Here is a 15,218-nt window from a genome sequence, read left to right as displayed (position 1 = left end):
TATATTTTCAATAATGAAGGACATGTTCAAAAATAGTCTCTTTTGTTTCTCGTCCCTTGATATTTTTGTTTCTCATTCTTTTTACATAAAATAGTAACGTATATAGTGATTTTTATGAAATATTATTAATTTTATATGAAAATACAATATTATATGCCAACTTTATCAGTTTATTAGTTTCAATAAAATTAAATATTGTTATAACTATTGTTTTAAAGTTCTATATTTAGAGAGGTAAGAGATATACAGTCAAGAAAAATTTGATATATATATTAAACCTTTCTAAAATAATTTAATTTTACATAATCTATAATAAATATTCTTATATAAAGGAATTATGATAGAAATTTGTATATTTTTTCAGCTTAAAATGCAAGATATGGAAATGAACGATATGATTTCAATAAGACGATGCTATACAGCTCGAAAAACAATTACGATATGAGTTATTTCCTGGTCATAATTTCCCGTTTTTAATCAGAATTGGCCAGCCAAATCGTGCGATTTAAGTTTTTTCTTGGGATTTTTGAAGTTTAAAGTTTATATTATGGCCGACAAGCCCACCTACTCCTTGAAGGAGAAAATTGAACGCTGTACCAATGAAATTCAGCCACATTTATACAAAACAATCATGGAAAATTTCAATAAAAGCGTATGTATGTGCCAGCAAAATGTGCGTGAAGACTGTATATCCGATATGCTATTCCATACATAATCCTATACTGTATATTTCATGGATCAATAAAAAATTTACAATTTTTAATTACAAACCTCTTTTCTCAAAATTACTTCTTGCATGAATTTTGGGACGTCCTTTATAATCAAATAAGTTACAATTATAGTACTAAAAATTAAAAGATAAATTAAATTTTTAAATGAATAGTTTTATATTTGTTTGAGATAGCATTGATAATCTATTAAAAATATAATCACCAACATTAAATTTTAAAAAAGAAGTTATAATGAAAATGAATGAATTTGATATTATTATTATGTTTTTATGATAAGTTATATTCAAATTATAGTAAATCGAATAAATGGAGATTATTTGTATTCGATAGTTTTTGGAATAAAAAAAAAAGTTTGAAAAAATTCATATATCATATATTTAGAAGAGACTGAAAATTGACATATAGGCAGATTTGAAACATTTTTATATTTCCCACGTTAAAAATAAAAAAAAAATAAAAAGCGTAGATTATAGCATATCACTTTATATCTTATTATATATTTGTGTAGATTACATTAAGTTATGATTACTTTAAATAATTTTATTATCTAAAACTATTTTATTTTATTAAAGAAATTATTTTTAGTGCTGAAAAATATAAATATTTATTTTATTTATATAAGATTTTTATCATTATATAGCGATATATATAATGATTTTTATAAAATATTATTAATTTTATACGAAAATACAATATTATATGCCAACTTTTGTTAGTTTCAGTAAAATTAAATATTATTATAATTACTATTTTAAAATTCTATATTTAGAGAGATATGAGGCATATAGTCAAGGAAAATTTGGTACATATATTATACCTTTCTAAAATAATTTAATTTTGCATAATCTATAATAAATATTCTTATATAAAGGAATAATGATTTATATATTTTAATAAATGTCGTTTGAATTGAAATTTAAAAATTGTCGAATAAATTCACTTAATCATATATTAAAAATGCTATATTGAAAGTTATTAATGAAAATAAATTAATAAGAACAAAAAGCTTAAATATATAAAATTAATAGAATAACATTATCTGGATATCTAATTAAATATAAAAATAACAGTTTCTTATTCAAATTTCATAACATCTACGAACTAAAGAAGAAAAATTATTAACGAAATATTTATTAATTTCGATAAATCTTAATTATGATATTTATCATATTGTACGTTTCTGTTAATATAAATGAAAATAATATAAGTATTGAGAGTACATATAGAAAATAAAAATTTTGCTTTAAAATTTTATATTCGAAACCAAATGAGCATTGGATTTAATATCAAATATATTTCAAATAGTGGCTCATACAATGTGCTAGTATAAGCATTCGAACAAACATGTTTTAATATATTTAATAACTTTGAATTATTCTATAAAACGGACATTTTTTTTTCACATTTTTTTTAAATTTTTAAATTTTTAAATGAAATTTTATATTTTTATTATATATCTTGATAGTGATTTATTATATTGAAACATGTTACATGTTACTCATATTTTTTTTGTGGATTTATTAAATTTCAAAATTTATATGTATGTTATATTTATATTTTACCGTTATAAATTCTGTTGAATTGAAAATAGTATGGCCAGTGATTTCTCCAGATTTTTGATCATACAATTTTTTAAGATAAGATTACGTGCAATATAAATAGCTTTCAATATAAATACTTTAGAAATACAATGAGATTAGAAAAATTAAAGAATAATTAATACATATGAAGAAATAATATTTAAAATGTTAAAAAAAATGAAAAACAAATTACAAAGATATATTTTCAATAATGAAGGACATGTTGAAAAATAATCTCTTTTGTTTCTCGTCCCTTGATATTTTTGTTTCTCATTTTTTTTTACATAAAATAGTAACGTATATAGTGATTTTTATGAAATATTATTAATTTTATATGAAAATACAATATTATATACCAACTTTATCAGTTTATTAGTTTCAGTAAAATTAAATATTGTTATAACTATTGTTTTAAAGTTCTATATTTAGAGATAAGAGACATACAGTCAAGAAAAATTTGATATATATATTAAACCTTTTCTGAAATAATTTAATTTTACATAATCTATAATAAATATTCTTATATAAAGGAATTATGATAGAGATTTATATATTTTAATAAATGTTGTTTAAATAGAAATTTAAAAGTTGTCGAATAAATTCACTTAATCATATATTAAAAATGCTATATCGAAAATTATTAATGAAAATAAATTAATAAGAACAAAAAGCTAATATAATTAAATATGAAAATAACAGATTTTTATTCAAATTTTATAACATCTACAAATTGAAGAATAAAAATTATTAATGAAATATTTATTAACTTCAACAAATCTTAATTATGATATTTGTTATATTGTATGTTTCTGTTAATATAAATGAAAATAATATAAGTATTGAGAGTAGAAAATATAGAAAATAAAAATCTTGCTTTAAAATTTTATATTCGAAACTAAATGAGCATTGGATTTAATATCAAATATATTTCAAATAGTGGCTCATACAATGTGCTAGTATAAGCATTCGAACAAACATGTTTTATTATGAAATTTTTAGAAAATAAACTATTTTGTTTTTCATGCTTCTCACAAATTTATCGATCTTCTGATAAGTGAAAACGCTTGAGACATTTTACACTGTTTATGAAAAAAGCTTTTTTAAACACATTTTTTGGTTAAATTTAAAAAATTTATATTTGTTTTTATTAAAAAATAGAATATTAAATGTAAATGTGTAAAAAGATCAAAAAAATTTTATTTAATTTCTTTTATGCAATTTTTTTCAGAAATATTAATTCTTACCAATTTTTTTTGTACATGTATATATTTATTTATAGCATTTTCTTCAATATTTTATAAAAATGAAGAAAAAATTGAATAAAATCAAAATATAAAACGAACAATCTAAATAAGATCAAAAAAGAAAAAACAATTTATTTTAATATATAATTATTATAGTGTACAAAATATCTGAGTTAAATGAAAAAAATCTAAATATATACATATACATATATACAATGTTTATAAAAAATATTCTTGGACGATAAATTCCAAATATCAAAATAATGAAAAAATTTCTATATGTTCCATAATGATTATATTTACCATAATAACTGAGTTATAACCATTTCAGGTAGAACAAAATGATAGTAAAGCGTTCTAGTGTGCTACATTTATATTATAATATTGCAATGTATCAATGAAATAATAATCTTGTATTTTTTATACATTATTTATATATAATTTTTGTAAACTATTATAAAAAATTTATTATTTATCAATTTATTGCGAAAAAATTATAAGAAATTTTATTATATAATACGTTTTCTTCTTTAATAGACAAATTAAAAAAAATTAAATTAATAAATAAATTTTTTATATCATTTTATTCAAATCCACAAATAAATCATTGAATGACATTCAATCTAACTATATGAAATTTATAAAATTCTGTATTTCAAATTAAAAAGTTGAATATATTTTTTTTACAATTACTTCCTTTGTTGAGCGGTGAAACAAATAAATAAAAATCTTTAGTATGAGCCAAATGAATATATTTAATTATAATAATTGCATAATATCTGTTTACAAAACATTTGAAGTAAGTGTATTGAAGAAAAATAAATAAATACCAATTATGAAATAATAGTGTTGCTGGCAAATTGTTGCATTTATTAACAATTCAACAAATCCATGCGATATTACCTCGGATCTTTATCTCGACTTTATCTTCTACAGGAAAGAATTGAGCAATTGTATCCGTAATAAGTTTACATTTTTGTTCGGTTGATGAATTTTTTTTTTCACCAGATTCTTTAAATACTTCACTGTATTTGTTTTTGTGACACAAATCACGAGATTATAAATTCCACATTGTCGAACATTTACACACTTTCGATTTCCACGTAATATAGTTAAATAATATTATTCTTAATTAGTAATATAGACAATTAAATCTTGCTATTGAACAAAATATATTTAAAATGGATTATTATTATTACAAATGTTTATCAATATATTTAAACATCAAAAATATTATGAATTTAAATATTTCTGCATTATTATAATTCTTCTAATTATATCGTATAATTTTAAAAAGTATAATCTTCAAAATAACGAAACTATGAAAATTAATATAGAGAGAAATTATATGTGAGATTTACATTTACGTATCTTCTAAAATTCTATTATATAAGTATTATATATATGTATATATATATATATATATATATATATATGTATATATATATATATATATATTTACAATATATGAATCACATTGTTATAAATTAATAATGTATCACATCTGTTCACAATATTATTTTAATTATTTTAATTATCATAATTTTGATATATATTTAGTTCTAAAAAATTAATTAACAAATATATGGTATCATCATCGAATTTATTTATCGAAAAAATAACACTAATATTATCAGACCAGTTTTTCATGAACTATTTATATTATTAAAAATCTTTATCACTCTTTAATTTTCATTTTTCTAAAAGGATACAATATATGCACACATTAATATTGTATTCTTTCATATATACATACATACACATCTATATATATATATATATATATATATATATATATATATATATAAACACATAAAATAAGATCAATCTTTAATTTTTTGAAATTAATTTAGTTAATATATCCAAACGAAGTACTTCTTTTAATGTAAATATAATCCACATTGTAAAATTTGTTTATTTTTTCATTATGAATTTGTTAATAAGAACTTTATATGTACAGTTAATCGCAGAAGTTTTCATTCACTTTACACATATTGATTTGAATTTGTGTTATCGAAATCAACAATAATTTCGTTTTGAAATATTGCAAGTATAATATTGCAATGTTTCAAGTATAATGAAATATTGCAAATAAAATATATATATAAGATTATATAATTATATTTAAATAAATATATTTATTAACACACACACACACATATGTAAAAAAAGAGAATTAAGAATTTATACGAATATATATTATAAAGTATTAAAAAATATGTTTATTTGTTTGTAAAAAATTGAAAATTAAATTTGAAATAATTAATTTTTAATTTATTTATGTATATATAAATATATATGAATTTATAAAGTTTAAAAGAATAATATTAAAAATAAATATTATAATGCTTAAATTTATTAATTATATTAATAAATTATAAAATTTAAATTATTATTAAAAGTATAAATTAATATTAATAGATAATTCTGAAATAATAAATGAAAGTTCAATTCGGAAATTAATTTTAATAAAGATAAATATTAGTGCCAGCAATAGCTAAATAGTGGTTAAACTTGATTTATAATTTAATTTATTCTAGTAAAATTTATATGTAAAAATTTAAATTATAATTAAGATTAATTAAAATTTTAAAGTTAAATAAAAAACTAGATACTCTATTATAGAAAAATAAATTAAATATTATATAATTAAATATTATCGTGTTATTATATGTTAAATTATTATCATATATTATCATTATGAATCATTAAAATTAAATAATATGACGGCTTTTTATATCTAGATTAGAGATACTTGTTTATTAATTCGATAATCCACGATAAGAAATACTTGAAACTAATATTTAAATTTATTAAATATTAAATTTATGTATTGTTGTTTTAATTAATTTGAATAAATTTGAGTTAGAAATATTTTAGATAATAATAATTCAAATCAAAATGTAGTATATTCAAGATAATAAATGAGTTTCAATAAATTTAATTTTTGGATTATTCATTTTAATATAAATATAAAAGAGGATTTAAAAGTAAATTAAAGTAATTACTTTAATTAAAGATAATTTTAAAAAATGTACAAATCGCCTGTTTATTTCATTAAAATTGAAATAAGTCGTAACGTAGTAAAAGTATTAGAAAGTATTTTTAGATTTAAAATTTTAATTTAAAAAAAGTATTTCTTTCACATTGAAAAAATTAAAAAAATCTTTAAATTTTATAAATTAATTTATTAAATTTTCTTTTGAAGTTTAAAATTATAAGTTTTAAAAGTTTAAAAATTAAAGTTGAAAAAAATTAAATTAAAGTTAAATTAATTATTTTGAATTCATTTTTATTTTTATAATTAAAGGTAATGTAAATAAAAATTATTAAATATTAAGAAAATATTAAATATAAAGAATAAAATTTTATTTTGTACTTTGAGTATCAGAATTGATTAAAATTTATTTAAGAATTTGAAATATTTCGAAAATAAGAGAGCTAAAATTTATAAAATTTTTTTTGTAATATTAAAATTATAAATATAAATTTAGAAATTAAATGTCATTCAAATTTATTAATATCTAGTTTTTTTAAAAATAAATTTAATTTAGATATAAAAGTTTTAATTTTAAAATTAAATTTTAATTTATTTTATTAATTTTTATATTAAATATTTATAAGATAAACCATAAATTTTAAATAAAAATTTAATTTATTTAATTTTAATATTATGGAAATAATATATTTTTTTTTAATTTAAAAAATTTAATAATTTAATTTCTTTTAATAAGGATTTAAGTTAAAAATTTTATTTATTATATGAAAATATATATTAAAATTATAAAAATATAAAAATAATGATTAAATTAATAATAAAAGTAAATTTTAAATTGAAATTATTTAAATTATACAATTTAAAGGAATTCGTTAAATATAGTATCACCTGTTTATCAAAAAAAATATGTCCCGATGAATTTAATTTTAGGTCGATTTTTTTCATGAAGTAAAATTTAAATAGCTGCAGTATATTGACTGGTATATACAAAGATAGCATAATAAATTGTCTTTTAATTGAAGAATTAATGAAGAACGAATGAACGAATTAATGAAATAATAACTGTCTCTAAATTATAAAATGAATTTAAATTTTTAGTAAAAATTTCAAAATTTAATTATAGGATGATAAGATCCTATAGAATTTTATTTAATTTAGTTATTTATTTAAATTATTTTTAAATAAATAATTAATAATAATTTGATTGGGAGGATTGATAAATTTAATAAACATTATTTAAAAATTAAATTTGATTAAAAGATATCTTTGATTTATATTTTATAATTAAAAAAATAAATTACTTTAGGTTACTTTAGGTATATCAACGTAATATCTTTTGATAGATCATATTGATAAAGATGATTTTGAATTAAGATAAAAATTAAACGTAAGAATTTAAGTTTTTAAGTCTGTTCGATTTTTAAAATTTTACATGATTTGAGTTCAAATCGATATAAATCAAATTGATTTCTATCTATATTATATTCTATCCCTCTATATATTCTATCTACAATAAAAAATAAATTAATTGTACGAAAGAACTTTAATTTGTAAATTATTTATAAATAAATAATTAATAAATTTATTATTTTAGCATATAAAATGCATTAAATTTAAAATTTAATTATATTAATTTATTTAAATTAATAAATAATAATTTGAATTTTGAATTTTAATTAATTTATTAATTTTAATAGTTATAATAATATTTTAATTAGTGTAACATTTTTAACTCTTAGAACGAAAAATTTTAGAATATATTCAAGATCTAAAAGGACCTAATAAAGTTTTTTTATTTGGTTTATTTCAGCCTTTTAGAGATTGCATTAAAATTACTATCAAAAGAATGATTTTTTTTAATTATTCTAATTTATATATTTATAGGCCAATAATAATATTCTTTTTATCATTAGTTATATGAGTTTTATATTCTTGAGTTAATATTATTTATATAATGGAATTTAGTATTTCATTTATATTATTAATTTTAGGATTAAATGTATATCCAATATTATTTGTTGGATAAATTTCAAATTGTAATTGTGTTAATTTTAGGTTTAATACGTTTAGTTTCAACAATAATTTCTTTTGAAATTAATTTATTTTTTTTTAGATTAGTTTTTAGATTAATAATATTAATTGAACGATTTTCTTTTAGTGAATTTATTAATTATCAAAATAAAATTAAATTTGCAATTTTATTGTATCCATTACATTTAATAATATTTACTAGAATATTAATTGAATTAAATCGAACATCTTTTGATTTGATTAAAGGTGAGTCTGAATTAGTTTCTAGTTTTAATATTAAATATCATAGAATATAATATTTTTATTAATTTTTTTATCTGAATATATACATATTATATTTTATATTATATTTTTATATTATAAGAGTAATTTTAAGATTAATATTTTATGGATTTAATTATTGATCAACGTATTAAATTTATTATTATTTATTTATTTCATATTTTTTTAATTATTTGAGTTCGTGAAATTTTACCTCGAATTCGTTATGATAAGTTAATATATATATGTTGGAATATTAATATTAGTAATAATTTATTTATTATATTTATATTATATAAAAGAAATTATTCAATAATAAACATAAATATATAATTTTAGAAAATAAAATAAATAAAATAAGTATTAAAAGTTAGTAGAAAATTTTATTTCTATATTATATTTTCAAAATATATACTTATTCAAGTTCGTTAACTTATTTTTCTAAATTAATTAAATTTAGATAATTTTATTTGAAGATTTTCAAATCAAATTTTCTCATAATTTTCTTAAACAAAATGATATAAAAAAATATAAGAAACATGTGATAGTAAATAATATATTAATATTTGTAAAAGGATATTCAATTAATTGTTTACCTAATCATGTTAATAAAATAAAATTATTAATAAAAAATCCAAAAATCCAAAATTCAAAAATCCACCTCAAGTTTATAATACAATTTATCACTAATGTATGGAATTGCTGATAGTAAATTTGTAATAACTGTAGTTCCTCAACATATTTGTCCACAAAGTAAAACATAACCTATAAATGCTGCTGCTATTGATATTAAAAGAATTAAACTTCCAATTTCTCATTTTAAGTAATTTATATCAATAATAAAATATATTATGTCTAATATGAATGTATATAATTATAAAATGAAACTATAAAATAAAAAAATAAAAATATAACTATAGAATAAAATGAAGAACCATTTATATGAATTAATCAAAATAATATATGAATTAATCAACCTGAATTTATATCTTTTATAATATTTGTAATTGATCAAAATGCAATATCAGTATTAAGATAATAATGTATTGATAATATAAATCTAGAAATAATTTTAATTATTAAAAAAATTTCTAAAATTGATCCAAATTACATATATAATTAATATTTATTGGTGTTGGTAAATAGATTGTTGATATAATTATTTTTAAAAATTCATTATAATTAAATAAATTTAAAAAAATTTTTATTTTGGATTTAACTTAAATATTGAATTATTTTTTCTTTCGAAGAATTTTTTTTCAATATATTTTTTCAATTATAATTTTTGTTATTAATAATAAGGTGAAAATTAATATAAAAATTATAATAATATATAATGTACTATTTATTTCTATATATAAATAGGTTAAATCAATATCTTTAATTAAATTAAAATATATTTCATTATTTATTATTTTTTTTATAATTTAAACGATAATATTATTAAAAATAAAATTTGTAAAATTAATTTTAAATTTTAAAAGTTCATTTATTAAAGAAATAAAATATGAAAATATTACTAATATTCCTCTTAAAAAAACAATCAATGTTATTATAATTAATAATGAATTTATTGGACAAGTTAAAAATAATGTAATAGAAATATAAATTGAATATACAATTAAATAAATTAATAAAATTGATGAATTATTATAAATATTATTTAAATATTTATTGAGATTGTTGAAATTATAGTTAATGATAAAATTTTAGATAAATTTAAAATTGTTGTTATAATAAAATTGTTATAAATTATAATTTTAATTATATATATATATATAATAAATATTTATTGTTCAAAAAGTTGAGTTTAATGAAAAATAGTAATTTCGGGAATTATCGATATTTAATAATTTAAATTATTTTGAAATTTTAAATAGACCTAGCTAAAATATTATTTTATGTATTTTTAATTTATAAAATTAAACATAAAATTATACATAAAATAATGTTTTAAATTTAACTATTTAGGTAAATAATAATTAAAATTTATTAAATTAATATTTTTAATAATTTTATTATTTTTTATATTTACATTATACTATAATGTAAATTTCCTAAGATTTTCAATTTTCACAGAATTTTTGATAATTACAGTTTTATTTTATATTATTGATAAAGAAATTAATACATAATTATTTTTAATTTTTTTAATATTTTCTGTTTGTGAATTAGTTTTGGGTTTATCATTACTAATAAGAATAAATTATGAATTATGTCATCAAAAATTAAGAATATTAGATTTAATTTATTAACTTAGGATTATTATTATAATTTTATTAACATATTTGTATATTTATTTATATTATTTATTAAAAAAATAAATAATTTAAATTTAATTATAATATTATTAATAAATTTATTTAATTTTAATTGAATTGAATGAATATTTATTTTTCTAATTTTAGTTTCAATAATTTTAATAAATTTATTTAATTTTAATTGAATTGAATGAATATTTATTTTTTCTAATTTTAGTTTCAATAATTTTTCTTACGATTTAATAATATTAACTTTATGAGTTTTTTGATTAATTTTTTTATAATTAAATAATAATAGAATAAATTGTTTGTTTATAAATCTGTTATTAATAATTTCATTATTATTAGTTTTTATATATTATTTTATATATTATTAGTTTTATATCAATAAATTTATTGGTATTTTATTTATTTTATGAGTTAGGTTTATTATTGATTTTTTATTTAATTGTCAAATGAGGATGTGAAAATTCTTAATTATCAATTTTATTTAATATTATATACAATAATTTTTTCATTAATAATATTAGATATTATTTATTATATTTATTGAATTGATTGTAGATTAAATTTTATATTAATTGAAAAAAAAATTTAAATTTAAATTTAATATTCTTTATGTATTTATTAATATCATTTTTAGTTAAAATTTGAATTTATTTACTACAAAATTGATTATAAAGATTTATATTGAAGCATCTTATTATAGATTAATAATTTTAGCTTCAATTATATTTCAATTATATTGAAATTAAGAGGATATGAAATATTGTGATTAATAACAATTCTTAAGAATGAATTTATTTTTATACAAAAAATTTTAATTATAATTAATTCATTTGGAATTTTAATTTTAAGATTAATATGTTTATCCCAGTATGATAATTTAATAATACATCTATTATTGCAATTTCATCAGTTGTATATACAGGATTAATAATTATAAGAATTTTAACTTTTTTAAAATAAGAATAAATGGTGGTTATTTAATAGTAATTTCTCGAGATTTTAAATCATCAGGATTATTTTTTTTTAGTAAATATAATTTATAAAGAAACTAGACTTTAATATTTGTTAATAAAGATATAATTAATTTTATATCTACAATATCTTTATTTTGATTTGTAATATGTTCATCTATATTTATCTATATAATCTATATAATATAGGATCACCTATATTTACATTAAATATAATAAGTGAAATCATATTAATAATTAGTTTAGTATCATGATTAAAATTTATAATTATTATTTTGAAAATATATTGTTTATTTAGATTTATTTATTCAATTTATTTATTTATATTTACTAAATGGAAAGATTTATATATGATTTAAAATTAATAATTTTATTTATTGGTTGAATATTTTATTTTAATAATACATTATTTTAATAATTGAATTCCATTAAATTTAATGTTTTTAAAATTATATTTTATTTAATATTTATTTAAATAGTTTAATAAAAATATTGATTTGTGAAATGATATAAATTTATTTTAAATTATGATAAAAATATATAATAATTAACTGGAATTTTATTATTTAAATTTAGATTATTTATTATATTATTAAGATTTTTATATTTAACTAAAATTATTATTTTTAAATAAAATATTTATACATTTAATTCTATAAAATTTAATTTCTTAATAATAATTGATTATAAATTATTAATATTCATTTTTTTAGTAAGGATTTTTCTATAATTATTATTTATTGAATTAGATATATAAATTTAAGAGAATTAAAAATCGGTTTTTATATTTAATAATTTTATTTTTAATTTCTATATATATATCAATTTCAAGGCCAAATATATTATCAATTATTTTAGGTTGACATAGATTAGGATTAATTTCTTATTGTTTAGTAATTTATTACATAAAATTAAAATCATTTACTTCAGGTAATACTTTAACTATTTATATAGTTTTATATAGTTTATTTTAAAACGTGATATCGGATTATTATTAATTATTAATTACATGTTTAATAATTTATTATGGAAGACGAAATTTATCTTTTTATAAAATAAATAAATTTCTAATAATTTTTTTATTATTAATAGCTACTAAAACAGCTCAAATTCCTTTTTCAATTTGATTACCAATGGCAATGAAAGCTCCAGCATCTGTTTCATTTTTAATTCATTCTTCGATATTGATAACAGCTGGAATTTATTTATTAATTCGTTATGTAGATTTATTAGAGTATAAATATAAAAATATTATTTTATTAATTTCAAAATTAACAATATTATTTGCTGAATTAACAGCAAATTTTGAATTAGATTTGAAAAAAATTGTTGCTTATTCAACATTAGAGACAATTAGGTTTTATAATAAGAATATTATCTATAGGATTTACTGAATTAGTATTTTTACATTTATTTATTCATGCAAAATTTAAGTCATTAATATTTATTTATTAATGCGTTAGAAGATATATACATTTTATAAATTGAAATCAAGATATTCGATTATATTTTGGAATATATTATGTTTATCCATTAAAAAGAATAATTATTATTTGTTCAATTTTAAGATTACATGGATTTCCATTTTTAGTTGGTTATTATTCTAAAGATTTAATTATTGAATGTTTTTTCTCTAGAAAAATAAATTATTTTTCAATAGTAAATTTAATTATTGAAACAATTTTAACTGTTTCATGTTCTTTTTGAATAATTTTAGTAATAACAAATAAATATTTAATAATTAATTGTTGTATTTAAAAATGTATTAAAAAAGAAAATGAAATTATGGGAATTTTTATATTAATAATAATAATAATAATAATAATAATTTTAAGATTAATTTATAGAAAATTAATTTTTAATACAATAAATTTTAATTTATGTAGAATTAATTTATTATGAATTTATAAATTAATAATATTTAAAATAATAATTATAAGAATTATAATTATTATAGGATAAAATTTTTATAAATTTATTTTATTAAGTAATAATTGGTTTATTGCAAATATTATTTATATTTATAAATATAATTTATAAAAAAATTTATAAAAAAATTAATTTTATCAATATTTAATTAAATTTTATTAATTATTTATTAAAATTGCTAAATAATTAGTTTTAATTAATTTAAAATTTATAAAAATTTAAAAATTAAAATTTATTTATTATAGCATATGATATATAAGAAGTATATATTATAATATATAAGAAGTAATAATTTACATTTATTTTCGACTTAAAGATTGATTCAATTAATTAAATCCTTATATTATTTTAGTTATTGTAATTATTATAGTCTAATTAAAATATTCAATTTAAATAATTGTTTATTTACTCAAATAATAATATATATGATAATATGAAAATATATATATAATTAAAATTTAATTTTTAAATTTAAATCAATAAATAAACAGAATATAAATAAATAAAAATAATCAAATAACATCAACAAAATGTCAATATCAAATGGCCAATTCAAAATTTATATTATGTTTATTTCAAAAATGAATTTTTAATAATCGATATTGAGATACTAAAAGAAAAATGATCCAATCAGTACATGTAAACCATGAAATCCAATAGCTATAAAAAAAATTGAATAAAAAAAAGAAATAGAATCATAAATTCTATCATTAAAGAAAAAAAAGAAGAATTTAAATATTCAATTGTTTATAAAATAGTAAAATAAATCATTAATAAAATTGTTTGTGTTAAATAAAATTTTCTATATTTTAATTTATTAATAATTAAATAATAATAACTTAATGTTACCATTAAAAGGGATAATTATTATTTGTTCAATTTTAAGATTATATGGATTTCCATTTTTAGTTGGTTATTATTCTAAAAATTTAATTATTGAATGTTTTTTCTCTAAATCCTAGAGAAACTAGAGTAAATAAATTTAATAATGGAATTTCTATTGAATTAAAAAATTTAATATTTTTCGATGGTCATAATATATCAATTCCAATTTCATATTTGGAGAAATTGATGTATGAAAGAAAGTCCAAAAAAAAAATACAAAAAATATTAATTCTGAAATAATAAATAAAATTATTCTACATTTTAAAAAATTAATAATAAAAAATATATGTAATCCTTTCTAATAAAATATTCTTTCTC

Source organism: Apis cerana, unplaced genomic scaffold, assembly GCF_029169275.1.
Source record: "Apis cerana isolate GH-2021 unplaced genomic scaffold, AcerK_1.0 Chr0_AcerK, whole genome shotgun sequence".
In the NCBI taxonomy this organism is placed as follows: domain Eukaryota; kingdom Metazoa; phylum Arthropoda; class Insecta; order Hymenoptera; family Apidae; genus Apis; species Apis cerana.
Note: the sequence above shows the minus strand (reverse complement) of the source record.